General features: G+C 41.5%; 1 protein-coding gene across 1 annotated transcript in view; it reads right to left on the minus strand.

Annotated features, from left to right (window-relative positions):
* The window catches only part of PDS5B (PDS5 cohesin associated factor B), a 121,832-nt gene extending 102,943 nt beyond the window's left edge, over window positions 1-18,889 (minus strand). Inside the window, exon 1 of the mRNA XM_075724642.1 lies at window positions 18,837-18,889. The gene's annotated coding sequence lies outside the window, so the exon portion shown is untranslated. The remainder of the gene's footprint in view (window positions 1-18,836) is intronic.
* Window positions 18,890-19,914: the final 1,025 nt, after the last annotated feature.

Consider the following 19,914-nt stretch of genomic DNA (forward strand, 5'->3'; position numbering starts at 1 on the left):
CAGAAGGAGACAATACAGTAGGACTTAACATGTCTAGGCGCTGCTTCTTTCAACACAGAAGCACCAGAAGCACTGTTGCAACTAGAAACTTGAATGACGTGAAAACAGGAACCAAGACCAAGTCTGTGGAAGTACATTGAAAAATAGTATGTATAAAAAAGCTTGACAAAGTAAAAACTAAATTATACATGGGGGGTGGTGCAGGAAACTAGTACAAGAGAAGAAACAGAGGGAAGAAAGACGACAAAATACATACTCTTTGTACAATGATAACAGAAAAATTAAAGCATGGGAAAAGCAACAGAAATGGAAGTTGCATTTATTGGACATTAAAATAGAATGGATTAAAGTCATCTGCCGCCTGTGACAGAAGTTAAATCGAAAGATCATATTTAATGTAAAATTATGATTATTAGCCAGACCATAGATGGGAAACAATTCATTACTCTGAACAGAGTTAATGGGTAACAAGTACCATTGCCAAACTTTGGTCAAACTCCAATAAATAAAATACAAATGAGTAGTTCTGTACATAATTAGCAGGACCCAACAGCTACTCAGTTCCAGCTAAGTCTACTGGCCATGACATTAAATAGTAAAAGATTGAATATTCAGATGGTTTTTACAGAGCAAATAATTCTTTATGAATAGTTTAACTACACATACTCTACTTGCTCAGTAGTATAAAAAACAGATTACACACATGCAAGTAAAATATGGATTGATATCTTGCATATTAAATACCCATGCAATATATTTAATAGGTCAATAAATATCATTAGAGGATGTTATGTCAATGATCTAAAAGGAGGACTTAAACCACACTCCATTTAATTGTATTTTGTTTCAATGACAGTTCACATTGCCTATGGTGATTTAATTAACTGTGCTAATCATTAAACAAACTATGCCTTAACATACATGAAATCATATGTCAACAATACTTTTTCAGATACGTGTGTTTAAATCTTAATTCTTCAGATATTTTTGTAGAAATCTTTTCCAAGAGATGAAGCAAGCTTTAGCAAATCAATTCCTATATCCCTTGCAAGTCTGTCTCCTGCCTTACTATTGCCTCTTTAAAATCCAGAATCCAAACATGAGGACATAGATCACCACCAGCAAAAGTGATCACAAACTTCATCATTCTTACTTTTCAGAACTTTCACTGAACTATACATAATTATTTATGTAGTACATCTTGAGATCAGTATTTTTAAATTACGTATATAAAATTTAAGAAAGCATACGTAAATTTGACGTATACAAATATTTATACTTTTTAAGTCTACGTTTCCAAGACATTTTACAATGAGCCACTGAGATTAACGCTTTCTTCACATTCACAGAGCTATTAGAAGCCTAAGTGAATTCAATAAATTGCTGGCATGGAAGAAAGTTGCAATGTGTAGAGATTTAAATATATGTGTTTACACAGTTCGTATCAGTCCAACAACAAGAAAGTGTAGCCAAGAAAAAAGATTTGCAAATATTCACCAATCTGTTCTCCACAATCAAGCAGTATGACCAGTGGCCTCCCACTGTCACAGGCTATTCCATCAAGAATACCAAGACAGTTTAGAAAACCCAGGAACATTTTCCCTAAATTGTCTCAGGGAATATTGCAAGGAAGTAAAATCTTTTTCATCTCGTAAACCAAAATACAGAGTTCATTCCAAAGCTCTGCTCCTCTGTCAACATGCGGCTTGTCATTTCTTTTTTTATTTATATCTGGGGGGGGTTATACCCTCAGTAGGCAACATCCTTGTATGAATAAATATAAACCATTACAAATACTTTGAGAGCACTAACTTTACTTCAACAATGTAGCATGTATGAAGAAATTGGCCGAGCTGTAATTTCCACAAAAGATACAAGGTATTCTGAAGACATTACTCAGCAACTTAGAGAAGTGGAAGAGGCAGGCATCTTTCTACTTCAGCAGGATCATTAATAAAACACAAATAATTTAATGATTTAAGCCACTTAAAGAAAATTTTTACATCCTGGTAAATTCTTGCTGTGTATAGCTGATTGACAACAATTAATCAAGGTGAGACGTGACTTAGGCGTTAAAGACTTATACAATGAAAGTGCCACTAAATTAAATGTACTTCCATAATAAATCTACTGCTAAGGAGTTATATCTCGGCTATAAAAAGCCACTCCAAGCTGCAACTTGGCAGTTAATTTTCTGCTGTTGAGTAAAATAGAAAACTTTAGACTGTTGGACCAAGTGCGCTCACGTAAATCCAAGTAATTTTTCATACTGATTCAGGTATAATGTCTAGATGAATACTGTCCATTCTTTTAGAAATGTTATATTATGTCATACTGTTTACTTAACCATCAATAAATCAAGATATTAGTATTATTCATAGTATCAAGAAGATGTCAGCTTCCTATTTCTGTAAGGCAGCACTATACATAGTAAGGACTGATACAAGAAGAATTTACGAAACCCACTAATTAAAGGTCTTCTGGAATGAAGAACCATATCGTAAGGCAGAAGTGACACTCTCAGCCTAGCAAATGACATGAAAAGTACTGGGTTTCACTACAGAGGTCTCATTAATGGCAAACCTTTGACAATCAATAAGTAATAATGCCTGTTTAAATTAGGAAACACTGTTTTTAAACCTTCCATTAGAAAATATGGCAAAGCACATTAAGTTTCTTTATTAACATATTAAGTAAACACTTAGCAGAAAATTAAAAGATGTATAGGTAATAACTGTGCAAGAGGAGATATTTTCAAAGCATACAGAGAATTTGGAGGATTCAGGAAAAGAACCAACAGGTAAGAATACAGAACAAAACATTAAGACAAGCCACAATACTGAAGTCACATATGCATGCTAAAAAACCTGCCAACAACTTACATAGAATATAGTATTCCCCCTTGCAATCAGTTAGGAAATGATCCCAGGCAAGTCACTGTTTCTACTGATACAATTTTTTCAAACTTCATTAGAGAAAGCCTCCCAAAGGTTAAGCAAGTAGACTGTATTTAGTACCAACTTATCTCAGCATACAGCTCTCTCCAGTGGTGTTGCAGACACCTGCAGCTTCCACAAAACATAAGTGACCCAACTTGTAAATTTCAGTATTTTTTCAGATGTGATTAAAAACAAAAATGACAAAGAATAAAATTGGGGGTTTTCTGCCATTTATGAAACAGCATTTTCACTGAAATAAACCCAGTTTAAAAAAAAAAAAAAGATAAGAAACTACGTAACAGAACTCACCACTAAACCACTCAACAACCTAACGAAAAACAAAATTGCCGTGTTATTGTGGGATCTCAGCTTTCATACCAAGACTAAGTAAGTGGACTGCAGGCATTATGGTTATAATTTCTTATTTCTGTGCATGGCTGCAGGAAAAGAGATGACAAGGAGATAAAAATTGGAAGACTATAACAAAAGATTCTGACATAGAAAGAAGAAGGCAAAACCATAACTGAACAAAGAAATACTGGTTACGATTTTCAAAAAGCGTAATTATTTCTTTCGTAAAGTGGAAAAGAGTGTAGGCTGACAATATGATGTTAGTAAAATAGACAACTGCAATGTATTTGTCAGCCAAATACTAGGGAAAACACTCCACCTCATTGCTTGTTAGGTAGTCATATTGCACAAACATACTATATAAAAGCTTAAAAAAGGCAAGTGAGTAACAAGCAGACTATGGGCAGTCCCCAGAGTGCTTAACATTGAATGCAAGTTACATGAAATAACAAAAATGGTAATATTGAAAAAAAGTACAGTAAGTCATTCAAATTGGCTTGAACTTAAATTTGGTTGGACAGGAACATGGCAGTTTTCACCTAATACATTTACTAAACATTTCCAGTCCTGTAGTAAGTAATTTATTTTGCTCTACAAAAAAACAATTTCTTAAAGAAATAGAAAAAGAATGCATAGAAGGAGCTGCAAATAGGCAGGATGCCACTATACTCACAAAATCAGAAATGTAGTGTTGGATATACAGCTTGGATGCAGAGGGTTTAATGGAAAGATAACACTTTTCCAGAGGGGAGGAGAAGCAGGGGGAAAGGCAGATGCAGAGAACAGAGGTAAGTTTCATTAAGTCAGAGAAAAAGCCATTAAGTTTTTGACAATGACCTTTTCACCTTAACCTTCAAAGGATGAAACCTCACATACTAAAGGTCACTATCAAACACTGTGAAGTTTACCTACATTACAGAGGCTAACACTTCTTGTTAAGTTTTCTTGATAGTTTCCATTAAAAAAAAAATTCAGTCCCTTCAGCTTTGACAAACTTTAAATACTTATATGTTCTATCCTATGTAAAGCACCTTCAGCTGAGTGTTAATGGCTCAATCATGTCAAAGAATAAACCCAAGATGAGGTAAACTAAACTCAGTGTATCACAAATCTGACAGAGCTGTCTAAAAAGATGCTAGTGTCTTTGTCCTCTAGAACACGAATATGAATTTAGGAAAACAGTACTCTTTAGCCTAAGAGTACTATAGCCTGTTCTTTGCCCCCCAGAAAACTTGCCCAAAGCTTCCAAAAAGCCACATGATATACACATTCTCTACAGACTCTTGATTTTAATAATAAAGCCTACAAAAATTGTCTTTATTGATTACGTCCGTGCCTTGAGAGCCTATACTTCAGGATGATTTGAACAGAGTTTAGAAAAGAATGCATTCAAAAAAAATACCTGGAGTCTACAATAACAGCATGGTCTAACCAAATCTAAAAGTTAAAGTGCATACATTGACCTAACTCAAGAAATCAGACTTCTCCCATGCTTCTTGCTAATGTTATGACTGCAATTAAAAAAAGTGAACTCAGTTGCTCATACTATGATTCTATGATTCTTTCAGCATTTCACAGATAGTGAACCAACAGCACATGGATCAGCTGCAGGATAATTGTGCTCCCGTTCCACCATGTGAAACTATCACACATACACCAACATTACTCATACAGGTGGTTTTCAGAAAGGTAAGAAAAGTTCACAACGTTCTATCTGTACATTTGAGCTATACAATACTGAGGAGAAGCAGTGAAATTTGTCCAGATGAGCCTCCTCATTAACTGTTACTGCATCTGGTAATACTGCTCTCAGTGGGAAACCTGGAATAAAAAAAAAAAACCCTCTTCTGTCAAGAAAGACACATGCACATAGTTGGATGGCCAAAACTACCCTCTATGTCACACTTAGTCAGGATACAGGTTATTCTCCAGCCTATATACACATGATAAAACTTAAGTTTCACAAACAACATCACATAAGTATGTAATCCCACAGGATATGATATTGCCAACATTCAGAGACAATAAATGCTTATATTAAATTGACACAAGCAGTGCATAAATAAAGTCTCTGTTTTGAAAGGCCCAAATTGAAAGCAGAAGTGATTTGGAGACATATACAATTCCGACACAGTGGTCACGGGCAATGTCCATGCTAAACGAGCAAAACTGAGATTGAAGCTGTTTGTCCCCTTGTCTGAGGTGCAAGGAAAGTTTTCATTCTACTAAGTGAATTCAAACAACCACTTAGTAAAAGTTGTAAGTAGTAATCAGAGCCCTCAAAACAGGAGAGCTGTTCCACAAAGACTGGGAAATACAGAAATAAAGACAGAATTGGAGCCAAACCAAGATGGCCATTGTAAAGAAACTAAAAAAAAAAAAGAAAAAAGCACTTCAATTGCTAAAAACAAGGAAAAAAGTACTACTACATGGTAATGACTGCATATCTAGAAGATATTGAAATACCCTAAAAAGTCAGCTGAATGCCCATTTTCAAAGAAGTAGCAGGTAAAACTTCATTCCTGTGGCAACTGGTAACAGGTATATTCAATCAGAAGTTACTGTGTCTATACTTAAGAATCTCACGTTTTCAAATCAAAGCAACTGCACAGACACCATCTGAGAATTCATGAACCAGTGTGGTATGCAAAGCTTTTTAAAGGTATTTAAAAATTAAGGTGTAGTACACTTCAGCTTTAATTTTTAAATTTAATTTGAATTTTTAAGGCTTAGTACAAGAAAATCAAGGCAGCAGTTGCTAATAATGTGGAGCAAAAAAGTAATACTGCCACTACAGCTGCACTAGTTTGATATCGGTAATATTTGAAGAATTTAGAAAAAATCTGCATGCTAAGGTAGGAATTTTAAATACAGGGATAAATGTAACTTATAAGGTTATCATATTACTCTGGGAGAATTTATGATTGAGCAGTCTATGATAGAACAATTTGCAACTTCCTTGCACCAAAAATCATTTATTATGTAAGCATTACATTGGAAATCATAGATGGATGGATGCAGAGACAGATCAGATCGTCATTCAGTAAAATGCTGAAAGAAAATATTAGAGAAACAGAAATGTTTGTAACTGTAACGACTGCATTTGAATGCCCAAACAAGAATATATGCTGCAAGTCTAAAAGAAAATCAACTGTAAGGGGAAAAAAACAGAGAGTTGAAGGGGGGTCCCATGCCTAAGTCCAGGGGCAGAAAATCACTGCAAGACTATACACTACTGCTATGCAACATTAGTTCTAGACAAGGTACTTCAAAAAACAAAACAAACAAACAAAAAAAACCCACAAAACCAAAACTTCAACATCTAACACAGATTTTAAGGTACTGGCAAGAACTTGCTTGGAATGCTATGTGCAACTACCAACATCTACCATGGAGATCATTTAAATTGGAAAAAGCGTACATAAAGTCTACTACATCAGGAGAGCATATCTACAGAGGCGACAAGAAGAGACACAGACAGAAGGATCAGTGGAAGAGAGGCAGATATCACTATAAATACCACAAATAACTGGAAGATCCCACCCAAAGAAAACAAACCACCATAAGACAAAAGCTCAGAGATAAATCGCTCAGACAATGAAGAAAAACTGATAATTAGAAGATGACTTCTAGTTTTTAATTTAAAGTTTTGGAACAACTTTCTGGTTGATAACTGAAGCAAAATATCCAAATCGAATATGGCAGAACTTCATCAGTATACAAAGGAGATTAGTATCTTGCTGTTGTAGGCTACATGAATAATTATTTGAAAAAGCAGGCCTTTCACTCTGCAAAATACTTCTTTTACCAGAATCACCAGGAACACTGACAGGAAGTTCTTAGACTGGTACTCTAAAACAAGATAAGAACTGACAACCAGACCAGGTATCAAAATTTCACAATATCACTAGTCTACGGCCATAATTTTGACACAGCCCTCTTTTAGCAGGGAAGCTACTTTAAGATTTAGCAAGGCAAGAATGATTTGTTTCCTTCCTCCAACAGCTGGAAATGAATGGGAAGAAGGAAGCAGGAATTATTACTTTCCATTAACTCTATTTTCAAAACAGCATAGCAAATAAAAAAAGTCATAATAACCTCAGATACCTTGCATTACATTATTTTAGATGACTAACATCTGCAGTATTTATACACAATGGGAGAAAAGAAAATACCCAATAGTGGCATGGAAGCCATAGGGAAAATAAGGGGAACATGACAGTTAGCAGAAGACAACTACAACAGACAGACATTAGGTACAAATTAAGTTTAATCACTGTATTGCCCCTTGGGAAGAAACAGCACTTGGTATTATTTTAGTATACCATTTATTTGGCAAAAAATGCCTTATTGAGCCTTACAATGAAAGTTTTAATTCTTAACCCCCTCCAAAAAAAAAACCCACAAAACCACGCAAACAAAAAAAAAGTCCCAAACATTAAGAATACTAGCATGCTACCACAGAAGCAAAACAACATTTTGTAAAATTTCGCAGATGGACAACCAATATAAAATTGCTTTAGTGACAAGGCAGAATTTGTATACATAAATGGGACTCCTTTACATTCCTAACTTTGTATATAATGTTAAAAAGTAGAAAATTAAATGCCTCACACCCTATTGCAACTACTTCACTACGGAATTACTAAAGACCAAACAAAATATGCTCGTGGGATGGATTGAATTGTAAGACCTAAAAGAAAGCATGGGTATTGCACTGCAAAGTCAGACACTGTGCGAAGTAACACTGCATCCACTCCTAAACAGTATGAATTATAAACAAACATTTACATTAGGGCTGTATACAGAAATCTTAGTACCAAAATGACATTCAGCTGGGTGTTTTACAAATAGAAGCTGTCTGCCCAGATGAGTTGTATCAGTTTAGCTTTTTTTTTCCCCAGCTAACTAAAACATTTTTATTTGCTTTTTGCAAAACTTTGTGAGTGACAGAAAACCATGGACTGAAAAAATAAATGCGTCCCTGAAGACAGAGGAAGAACCCATAATTGTGATTACAAAGCACAGATTAGTTGAAGACTTACTACAACCAAGTGAACTAAATGCATTAGTGGTAGGTTTTTTTAAGACCATAGGACTAGAAGAAACTTCAAGTGACAGTGTCTAGTCATCTGCTATCATACATGAACATACCAGTAAGATCACTTTAAAGAGTTGAAGCTGAAGATTCTTTTGATGTGTCAATCTGCGAAGTCTCTTACCTTTGACATCTATCTCTACCCTTGACCAATATGTAAGCTCTCTTTGCCAATAATCTATTCACTCCTGTAACTTCTTTTAATACCGTTATTCATTCCTTATAATTATTGAGCCCTGTGGGTTGTGTTTCCACAGAACGGTTGAGGTTGGAAGGGACCTCTGGAGGTCAGGAGGTCACCTGGTCCAACCCCCTTGCTCAAGAAGGGTCGCCTAAAGCCTGTTGCTGAGGATTGCATGCAGATGGCTTTTGAGCATCTCTGAGGACGGAGACTCCACAACCTCCTAGGGCAACCTGTGCCAGTGCTCGGTCACCCTCACAGTGAAAATGTGTTCCTGATGTTCAGAAGGAACCTCCTCTGTTTCAGTTTGTGCCCATTGCCTCTGGTCCTGCCACTGGGCACCACTGAAGAGAGCCTGGCTCTATCTTCTTTGGACCCTCCTTTCAGACATTTATATACATTGATAAATTTCAGTCCTAGCTTAGGTACAAACAGGAGTGTATGTACTACTACAGCTATGCCAACCTTCTTGATAGTAAATTTTCAAATTCTGTGGTTTGTTTTCCCTGTTGAAATTAATGCTTAATATTTAGTTATCTTTCAGTTGCAGCTCATCACTCACATTAGGACACAAGGAAATGGAACAAAGCCGCGTCAGGATAAGTTTAGATTGGACATTAGGAAAAGGTTCTTCACTGAGAGGGTGGTCGGTCACTGGAACAGGATCCCGAGGGAAGTGGTCACGGCACCAAGCCTGTCAGAGTTCAAGGAGCATCTGGACAATGCTCTTAGTCATATGGTTTAGTTTCAGACAGTCCTGTGAGGAACAGGGAGTTGGACTTGATGATCCTTATGGATCTCTTCCAACCTCAGATATTCTATGATTCTATGACATATTTGCTGCACAGTGATAGCCAAACTCTTTGTGTGCATTAGTGTGTAGGTTATGCTTTTGCTCAGGCTCAGGTCTGTACTGATACATAGTAAGGACACACACCTCATTTTGCTAGACCAGATCATTTCCTTACAATACCCCAGCCCCCAGGAAGGACAAAAATCTACCCAGGAGAGAAATCTACAGCACATGAGCATTAACAAAAAACCAAATCAAAACAACAACGAAAAACCCTACACACACCCCACTGGTCTATGTTCCTTACACAGCAACAGTTTAGGAACACAAGTAAAACCTATAGGAGATAACAGTAAAAAACTCAATAGAAACTAATCTTTACTTATTGTTAAAAGGACAGGCTTTGCAATCGAAATGAGCAAGCTTCACAGTATTAATAAATAGATATAGCTGCTTGCACTATGACTGTAAGCATACCATCAAGATATGATAGTTCAGAGAGTTTCCACCTATTACTTAAGGTACAGGAACTGTTCATGTGCACATTACAGGTTGCTGTCTCCCAATTCCCCTGAAGTTAGAACATTAACATAGCCAAACCTTGAGATTAACAAACATCTCTGCTAAATCCTGTTGACAACTGAATCCATCGCTAATCCACCTGTCTGCTCACAGCCAGGTGTTGCTGCTTCTTTAGCAGAAAAAGCTGCAATTGTCCACACCTCAGCCAGATTCTCAGCTCAAGAGCAGTCTGTCTTAATTAAGCCTTTAAGACAAAAAGCACAGCTTAGCATGGAAACAGCTCAAGTATGGACACACTTATACCAACTCCAGTGCAGGGACCAATAAGGTGTATCAGACAAATGGAGCAGAAAGTTTAGGGGTTATGGGAAAGGAATGCAACCGAAAACCAAAGTTAATGGGAAAACACTCCTCCTCCCCCCCACCCCCCCAAAAAAAACCCCAACCCATACACCACAGTTTAGGAACCTCAAGGCTGGAAGTCTAAGAAGTGTGAACAAGATGAGAGAGGAAGTAGGATTTACTCGGACAATGAAGGATTGGAATCAAAAGCCTGAAGAAGTTATGAGGACAAACGAGACAGAAGTCATTAGAGAGAGAGACCAGAGCAGAAAGATCAGCTGCGGGGGGCAGGAGGGGAATACACATCCAGCAGAACTCAGTCCCTTCTAGGACCTGCAGTACAACATGTTACACTGCTTTTCTACCCATAATGCGTATTTGCAAGAATCCACTGAACAGTTCTTGTACCTCATCCCACTTAATGCTGGTTAAAAGAGAAAAACTTACTGCTACTAATAGCATTCCATTAGTTTCATAAGTAGTAGCTACATGTAGCTAAAGGTTACAATCTAATGACTCACAGGAGCACATCCATACAGTGAATTTGTTTACTAGGTTTGCTTAAAAAGGAACAGCAAAAGTATGAAAATAGTTGCAAAGTCAGTTATTAAGAGTTAGGAAACATCAGAATTAAGATTTCTTATACAATATCAAAGAGAATACAGACAAAGGAGCTGATTTACCTGATCCTTCACTACTTCTTTCCATGCCACAGGACTTCTTTCTCATTCAAAGCAAAGAAGCTACTCAACTTTTCTCCTTGTAATTTAATCTATGTCCCTTATTACATCCTATTTAAACCATGCTCTGAAGAGACTTAATTTCCTACTGTGCTTCTGTACAGAACTCACCATTGTAATATGTTAACATGCCACAAAAATTAACTTCTTTTCACAACACTTTCACAAAATTATTCATAAAAATGGGTATTCTTCCCAATTTATAGATGAGTAACCTGAGTTACAGACTGGAATTTAAGAACTATCCACCAATTTTGCCTGCACAGATAGAGAAATTTAGGGCATAACTTTTAAAGTACGCTGTGTTATCCAACACTATGTCTGAAACTAAAGCTTCCGTTGAGCCATGCAGAAGTCAGGGTCTTGAGCCTGTCTCCCTGGAAATCAACACACTACTAATAAGCTCTTGTGGAAAGTTTGGTTTAAACAGACTTATCTGCAACCACAAGAAACTGACAGAAAAAATGAATTCCCGTATTCCAAAGTGGCATTCAGTCACCCAAATCACTAGATATGCTTTCCCTTCCCACAGTCCCCTGTCAATTCATTTCACATTTTCCAGCTTTTGGAAAATATGTCAGCCAACTTTGATATGCAGCTCTAATTCCTCAATATAGCAAGTTGAAAAAAACCTACACATAAAACATAACTAAAGACTACCATAACATGTACTTATGAGGACAGAAATTAATTAAAACTGTTTCCTATTTTAAAAAGAAATTGAAATTTTAATATTGTTTTAAGGCATTGTTGTATGCAATATAGAAGATTAAGGGGGCAATGACCCATTAAAAACAGAAGTTACTCTAAATTTGCTCATATATAACATGACACAAACACCCTGATGGAGAGCTTACTCTAGGCAACATTTTGTAACTTGGGGGAGATTTTCAAAATATTTTGAGTTCTCAAAGTACAGATATACCAGTCATTAAAAATAAGTGCAGAATATTTCTTTCTAAAAATTGTACAGGCATGAAAATCTCTTAATTCCCTCAGTTACAGAAATGCTTCCAAGAACTAAGGACTGCATAATCTAAGCTGGGCAAATGGAAGAAAAATGCATCTCCTACTTGCTATCTATCTGAAAAACTCCCTCACAAATCTTCTGAAGAGTTTATTATTGGGCTTATCCATTCTTTCTTCCATTTCCAAACACCAGGAAAGCAAAATGTTATAGCCTTATTCTGACTAGTTCATACTCTCAGAGAAAGAAAACCCAATGTAAACTTTATCCTATACTGTGAATTAAGTGTCCACAATGTCTCCCTTAGACCTTTGAAAAGCACTGGGTGGCACATGGAGTGTCCATAGACACTGTCCCACACAAAAGCTTTCACAAACTGATGGCACAAAAAGCTATAGTCTCTTCCATACACTTTGTTTCTATGTACCGGAAGTCGTGATGAACTACACACAATGCTTCATACTGAAGTGACTATCAACTATCACACCTAACGGTAAGCTGCCTAGCACCTCTGTATGTTTTCCCAAACAAAACTCTTTCAAATTTCAAGTAGGTAGATGCAGAAAAAAACCCCAATATATCCCTAAATATAATAAAAAGTTTCCATGAAGTATCCTCTGCTCACTTCTCATAACTGACAACTCATCTCAATTCTTCTCTGTTAAGAACAGAAACTTAACATATGTAGTGCCAAATGAAGATTACCCAGAAATCTGATTGTCTTCACTGAAACTCTACATCCAAGTAACAAAGCAGTACTAACAGAAGTGAACAGTCAAACTCAAGGTAGCCCAAAGATTACATACAGAAAGTTTTGATGTAAATTTTTTTAAGACCGCCTCATGAGCAGTATGTGCACACTCAGGGTGGGTAACTTAATTTTCTTTTTTTTTTTTTTTTTAAAAAAAACAGTCTTTTTTCCCCCCTCCCCTCCTTTCCAAGACTTTCAGAATTCTGATTCTTGATGTTGCATTGAGCTACAATGTGGATACAATGGGGATGTCTCAGAGAGAACCAGAGGCTGCTTTAATAGAAGTTGTGGACAACTAATGGGTATATTTACACAAAAGGTGGAAAACCTCACTCAACAGTTACTTTCCAGGTAATTAACAGTTATGGTTTAGCTGAATCTATTCCTCTTTCACAGAGCTACAAAATGTAGTTTAGGTAACCATACAATGGAAGCAATTAAGACGATAACACTTTGGACTGCTAACTTCGTGTCTTTTTTGTCCATTAAAAAGTGTGCAAGTGAAGCATCTCATTTCAGCAGCAGAAGCATCCACCAGGATTTCTAATTAAGTCAGAGGAAAAAGTACGCACAGTTAGCATTGTCTGGAGTCGATCTTTAAAGAACAAGGTCTAAATTAGAAAACCCCAGATGGGGTCCTGATCCCTGGTTACAGTACTACCATATAAATGGTGACAGACACAAGATGATTAGTACAAACACGCCCATCTGTTCCCAATGTGGTATGGTGCTTTTTTTTTTTTTTATTATTATTATTTCTTGAAGCACAGTAATACCAAAGTTGTCATGAGCTGAAATAACAGAGCTGAAGATCAGGCGGTGTAAAACAAGCACAATGATGCAGAATGTTCTTCCAGTGCTTGGGATGGGATGTGAAAGAGCACATTCCACAGATGGGGGCGAAGTAATGGAGGCCTTAATCCTCAGAACCTACTTCAAGGACTTCCTCACACTTTAGAAAAGGTTGAAAAGCAGTATATGCACAGACAGACAGTAATAACCTCTAAAAAGAGTGGAGGCATTAATGTTTTGGTTCTTAAAAACAAGGTTAAAATACTATTTGTATTTCATGGAATTGTTTCAAGTTATATGTGTTACAGTAAATATTCACATTAATATCATTTTTATTGTGGAATTCCAAAATGTTCCAAAGAGTTTTTGAAATAAACCACTCGCTAAAATAAAGTTTATTTTCATTCACACACTGCACTTTTCATATATTGTACTTAAGTATCAGAACTAAGCAGGAAAAAAAAAAAAAATCAAGTTTTCCACAAGACAACATTCAACTGAAGATGTCACCACATACATGCAGAGTCTTAACTTTTAGATGTTTGACCTCTGAGTGCAAGGAGAGTTTTGGCGTTTTTTTACAGCATGTATTTTGCAATTCTTTAAAAGCCTGCACATGATTCTTTCCAGGATCTGCCAATGCTGTTCAAATAGTCCAGAGGGTCTACAAATCTGGTAAGTCAACGCCAAACCACCAAGGATTGTCATGCTAATACATCCTTTCAAAAACTTTCCTCAGTTTTTCCTCACTAGGCAGTTTCAAAACTGACTGAAAGCCTCCAATATTCTCTTACTCTTTCCAAAGATTATTTCAGGTTGCAGTATTGACATTTTGTGCTAAGAGTAAAAACACCATTAGTTTAGAAACTCGTTAAAAGGAGTATGATACACTATCTTAACCACTTGTTGGTACCACACACCAGAACTACTTTTTGGTTCTAATAAAGCAACTTGTCTGAAGGGGGGCAGGGGGGACTATGTCAAGAAAGAGGAAGGTATGTATTTGGGCTAAGTAATATTAAGGGAAAGGGATATTAGAATGAAACTGGTAGGGGAAAAATAATGAGTTGTAGTATCATATTTTCCTCCATTTCCTACTTTGCCTACTTTTACTGTTCAGCTTCACATTTTCTTGTTCATTGCTCCCACAAAAATCCTCCTTGTGCAACAAGTAGCCTCTATCACCTCTTCCAAACTCAGGCTTAAAGAAAAAACATTCACTCCAAAAACCTTTAAATGAAAATCCCTTACTAAAAGACTCCTACACATACCCATACAACCTTACTCTTCCGTATGAATATAAACTATGTGACTGAAGAAAAAAAGAGACAGAGAGGGGGAAAAAGCATAACCTGAGAGCCTGGTTGGGAACAACGTATCCCAAAAGAAAACGCATCTCTTTTGATCTACAGGAGGTAACAGAGCCTCCTGTTGTAGAGCCAAAAATGGATAATGCCTGAGGTCATGCCCGTATTTCCTTACTACACTTTTCCAAATGCTAGCAATGACTGTTGGTTTTTATATTTTTAATTACAGCTTAATGATGACCTAGCTGACTTGCTCAATTTAAGTCCATAAGCAAGCTTGCTAGATACAGGCTAAACCCAATATTTATATAGCACACAAGAAAAAAAAGCGTACAAGTGTTATACACATATTGTTTTCCATTTAAATCTATTTAGCTGTTTCATCAAAAACTGAACTACAGTTTATTCTGCTTGTAGAAGTAACTAGTAAAGGGCATGCAAGAGACACATAGGCAAATGCTACTGTGTAAGAACTATATTAAAAAAAAAAAAACCACACCACCCAAACAAACCACCACACACACAACCACACCACACCAACCCCCCCCCCCCCAATAATCAAGTACAACCTTGCTTGAAACACAGACACAAGATGTCATGCAAGTAAAGTGCTAAACTACTTTCTCCAGCAGTGCACACTTCCAAATGCCGGTGATGAACACGGTACATACACCTCTGTTAAACTATCTTACCTGATTGTCTGTCACTCTCTGTTTTCCTCTAGGGTAGTCTGAGCATAGCATACATTCAGCTCTTTTACACCTTTTTGAGGTATTACTTCACATAAGTATGTATTAATATTTAGAGCATACCTATATTACATACAAGACATACCAAGCAAAATTTCCACCAACTGAAAACAGAACAATTTCCACTAGTTTGGAAGGGGAAAACCTGAAGGAATGCACGTCATCTTAGCTCCTTCCCAAAATGTGATTTGACACCCATTTTCAACTATAAAGCCACTCAAATTTTCAACACTCCTTCTATGGCATCCCCAGCAAAAAGAAATCACTTACAGCCAAAGCAGCTACCCAGCAAGCACAAAACAAAGACCAACACGAGAATACTTCAGCAGTTGTGTTACATGGGAAAACAGAACGCCTAACAAAATAATCACAGCTCTCAGTAAGCAACCATGCAGGAAGCAAGCATAAAAGTCAGAATAAGGCTCACACGACAAAATCCAGCTCTGTAGGAGCAGGTCTGCTGCAGTTTAATTTTCCGGGATTGTTCACCGTCATTAATTGTTGATTTGTTTTGAAGAACAGATAGTGATTTATTTGCAGCGGGATGAAGTTACAGACCTAGATTCCTGACCAGAGGCTCTCAACGTAAACAATACATAACCTACAAATTAACCATTCTCCATCTAGCAATTCAGATGTAAAATTCGTAGTTTTTCATCTACCAGGCGGCGACAACCACCCCCCCTTCCTTCCCGAGCGCTTTCTAACAGAGCCTGATGCAAAGGGGGAAGGAAAAAGAAAGGGGGGAGAAAAAAAAAAAAAAGAAAAACCAAAAAAAAAAAAAGCCATCATGAAAGAAACGGGCTCGCACAAGTAGGGACCCACCAAACCAAGGACCTCGGCGGCCGCCACCTCCTCCCGGCTGAGGATCGCTGCTAAGTGCGGCGCGGAGAGACCGAACCGGGCGGGGAAGGGGGGGGTGGGGGGGTCCGCTCGCCAAGCCCGGGCAGCCGCGCGAGGCGGCGGGAGCCCCGGCGCAGCCCGAGCGGGGACCAGGCCGGCTGCGAGGGGCGGGGGGGGGGGGGGGGCAGCCCCGGGAGCCGCGATCGCTCGCCACAGCGGGCCAGCAGCCTCCCCCCCCCGCCCCCGCCCCACCGCGAGGAGCCACCGGCGCTGAGCGCGCGACACCGCCCGCCGGGCCACCTGGGGGGGAGGGGGCGACCCCCGGCCCCGCGCCGAGCGAGGGGCAGCGCGCACCCCGGCCAAGGTCACCCCCTCGTGGGGCCCCGCCGCGCCCGGGGCGGGGGGGGAGGGGGGGGCGGCAAATTTAATTTGTGACGCCGGCCGCGGGAAAGGGGGGAGGGGAGCAGCCCCGCGAAGGGGCGAGGGGGATGGGAAGGGGGGGGGGGCTCCGCCACGGGCCAAGCGGAGGGCTCCCCCCCCGCCCCGAGCGCTGGCCGCGGAGCTCGGTCCGAGCGGGCGCCCCCGGCCCCCGCCACAGAAAGGGGGAAAATGGAGCGGGAACGGGGTGGGGGTAACCGCGGCCGAGGTGCCGGGCTCCTTACCCCGCCGCAGCCGCCTCTCCTCGCTGGTCCCAGGCGGGTCCGCTCCGCGCTGCCGCTGCTCCGGGCTCGGAGAGGAGCTGCCGCCGTAGCCGCAGCCAATCGCCTCTAACCCCCTCCCCTTCCGCAGCTCGCCCCGGTCCCCCTGTCGGCTTCAAAATGGCGCCAACTTGTCTCCGGCTGCTCCAATGGAACCGCCGAGGGAAGCGAGCGGGGCCAGAGCAGGGCAGCAGCGCCCCCTGCCGGCCCGCGCAGCCGCCACGGCGCGGGCAACCGGCACCGGCCGGAGCCGCCGGTCAGCGGGCCCGCGGCCAGCGCCCCCCGCAGCGGCGGCCCCCCGCGCCCCGGGCCCGCCGGCCCTGCCCGCCGCCGGCGGCAGCCGCCCAGCGACGAAGGGCGGGGCGGGGGAGGGGGGGGGCTGTTCAAAATTGGCGCCCCCTCCCCACGCGTGCTGGCGCCCCGGGGCCCGGTCCAGCCCTCGCTTTCCAGCCGGGGGAAGCCCGCGACGAAGCCTGCCTCCCCGGGAGGACCACGGGTAGTTGCGCGGCACCGCACGAACCCTTGCCAAAAGCGAGGAACTCGGTTTGGAAAGGCGGCCGCGCGGTTTCCAGGCTGGCAGAGCGCCCGACTCCAGCGGCCCTGGCCGCGGCAGCGCCCACCGAAATCGGGGACCGAGAACGGGGCGCAAAGCACACGGCCGCGACCCAGGGGGGGCCCGGCGGTCCCCTGACAGATGAGCTACGGTCGATTACCTGACGATGTGCAGGGGGCAAATGAGTGAAACAAGTATCTCCCCCGAACGACACGAATTATTCAAGGGTTCTTGCCAAACGCTGAGGAATAAAGTTGCTTAACTGCGGAGAAAGAGCAGAAGAAAGTAGCAGAAATCGCTCATCAAACCCTTCGGCTTCGCTTCAGTGAGCGCAAGCTTCAGGGGCGCCCTTACAGGAAAACGCAAACAGAAAAGTGATGTAATTTCTTCTCACTGCTACAGATAAAATGCTACATTTATGAATGACACGTCAGGAGAAAATGGAAGTGTTTAGAGTATTACGATTTTAAAAACAGAAGTCATACTCGGCAGATCTGCTGAAATATACTCAGGGCTTCGCCTAGTGTGAGAAGTACTTCAATAGCACGTTAGCCGAGACATTGTAACTAGTATGTTAAATCTTTACCTGCACTCCCTCCCGCTTTCTGAACTTGCTAACACATAGTAACCAGCTTGCCTTACTTCCATTCCCGGTTTAAACTACGTTAAATATCCTCATCTTCTAATGAAGCCTACATCGGTCCTACCAGGAGAAATTGCCAGGTCTATTACAGAAAAAAACAGTGTTCAGGCCCCCAAACTCCCCTTGTTTACGTTTCTGGGTGAATTATGTTTGTCCTGCTCTTCCTGAAAACAGAAGTACTCTTGCACAGGCAGAAAAGAGAGGAATACTTTCTTTACCTGACAGTTTTATGTTGCTTATTATTGGGAAGGATCCTGCACTTGCAGTCAAGGATAAACTTTTCTGATGCAGGTTGAACAATTTCCCCTCAATCCCCGCATTGCCATCTATCTGGGCTTACCTAGGTATAAAATCTTAGGTTGGGGAACACATCTTTTTTCTATGGAGCACTTGCACGTGTGCGAGGGGATACTTTACAAACCAGCAGAGAAGCTGAACATTCATATATATAGCTGTTGAAATTGCACAAGCAGGTGCATAACTGTGACAGTAATACCGCGCTGCCATGCTTTGTATGCAAATATTTCGCTCCGTTTTACTGATGGAGGGGGTTACAGGAGCACTTACACTTTCAGCTCCTGTCACAGGACGCCTGGAGCCGTGAACGCTTCGAGAAGTAAAGCGAGGTGCTGCGTGACGGAGGCCTCTCCCCAGTTAGGTTCTGCCCCTCATTCCGTGCCTGCACTGAGACTCTTTTAAAAAAAAGAAAGAAAGAAAGAAAAGGAATCGGCATTTTGGAGGCAATTCTTCCCTCCTGCTTTTTTCCGCCCCCTCTGGGTTTCGCTCCCGTCGAGGCGCGGCGCTCGCCGCAGGCGCCGCGTTACGTGAGGGGCGCTCGGCTGCCCCGCAGTAGCGTGCGCGGCCCTCGGGAGGGAGCCCGCCGGACGCCGCCGCTCGGGGGCCGCTCGGGGGCCGCTCGCTAACCCCCAGCCCGCCCGCCCCGGCCCTCAGCCGGCGGCCGGTTCGCGCCAAAGGAGGTGGGAAGCGGCCTGCGGCGGCCGGCCCCCGCCCCAGCGGCGGTTGGTGGCGGTTGGGCGGCCGCGCCGTGAGGAGGCGCCGCCAGGCCGAGGCCGAGGCCGAGGCGGAGGCGGCGCAGGGGCAGGGGCCGAGGCCGGCTCGGCGCCGCGGGCGGCAGGAGGCAGCATGGAGCCGCCGTTCCTCAGCGCCGGCGAAACCTACCGACTAAGCGGCCAGCCGCGCAACACCTCCCTACGCGCTCGTTCGTTGGCTTAGCCGGACGTGTTGCGCAGGAGTCTCCTCAGAAAATAGTTTGGAAAGTGTTAAGGACCGATATTCTGCCTACGGGAGGGAGTAACACGTACCCAGGCCCTTTTCCGTGCAGTCCTAAAAGAGCTGCGCCGCGCAATCTGTGCAAGCGCTGGCCGTGTTCCCGAGGGTGGACTCAGCCTCTCCCACAAGAAATATCACATCTCACAGGGCGCTCATGACTGTGAGCGGAGTCCTTTTTATCAGATTTGCCACCTCCTGAAAGCGCAGGCAAAAGTAAGGATAAACGTATATTATCATAGAATCATAGAATCGTTTAGGTTGAAAAGACCTTTAAGATCATCCAGTCCAACCATTAACCTACACTACCAAGCCCACCTAAACCAATCAAGGGTAGACTAGACTAAACCATGTCCCA

The sequence above is a fragment of the Pelecanus crispus genome, chromosome 1, assembly GCF_030463565.1.
Source record: "Pelecanus crispus isolate bPelCri1 chromosome 1, bPelCri1.pri, whole genome shotgun sequence".
Taxonomy (NCBI): Eukaryota; Metazoa; Chordata; class Aves; order Pelecaniformes; family Pelecanidae; genus Pelecanus; species Pelecanus crispus.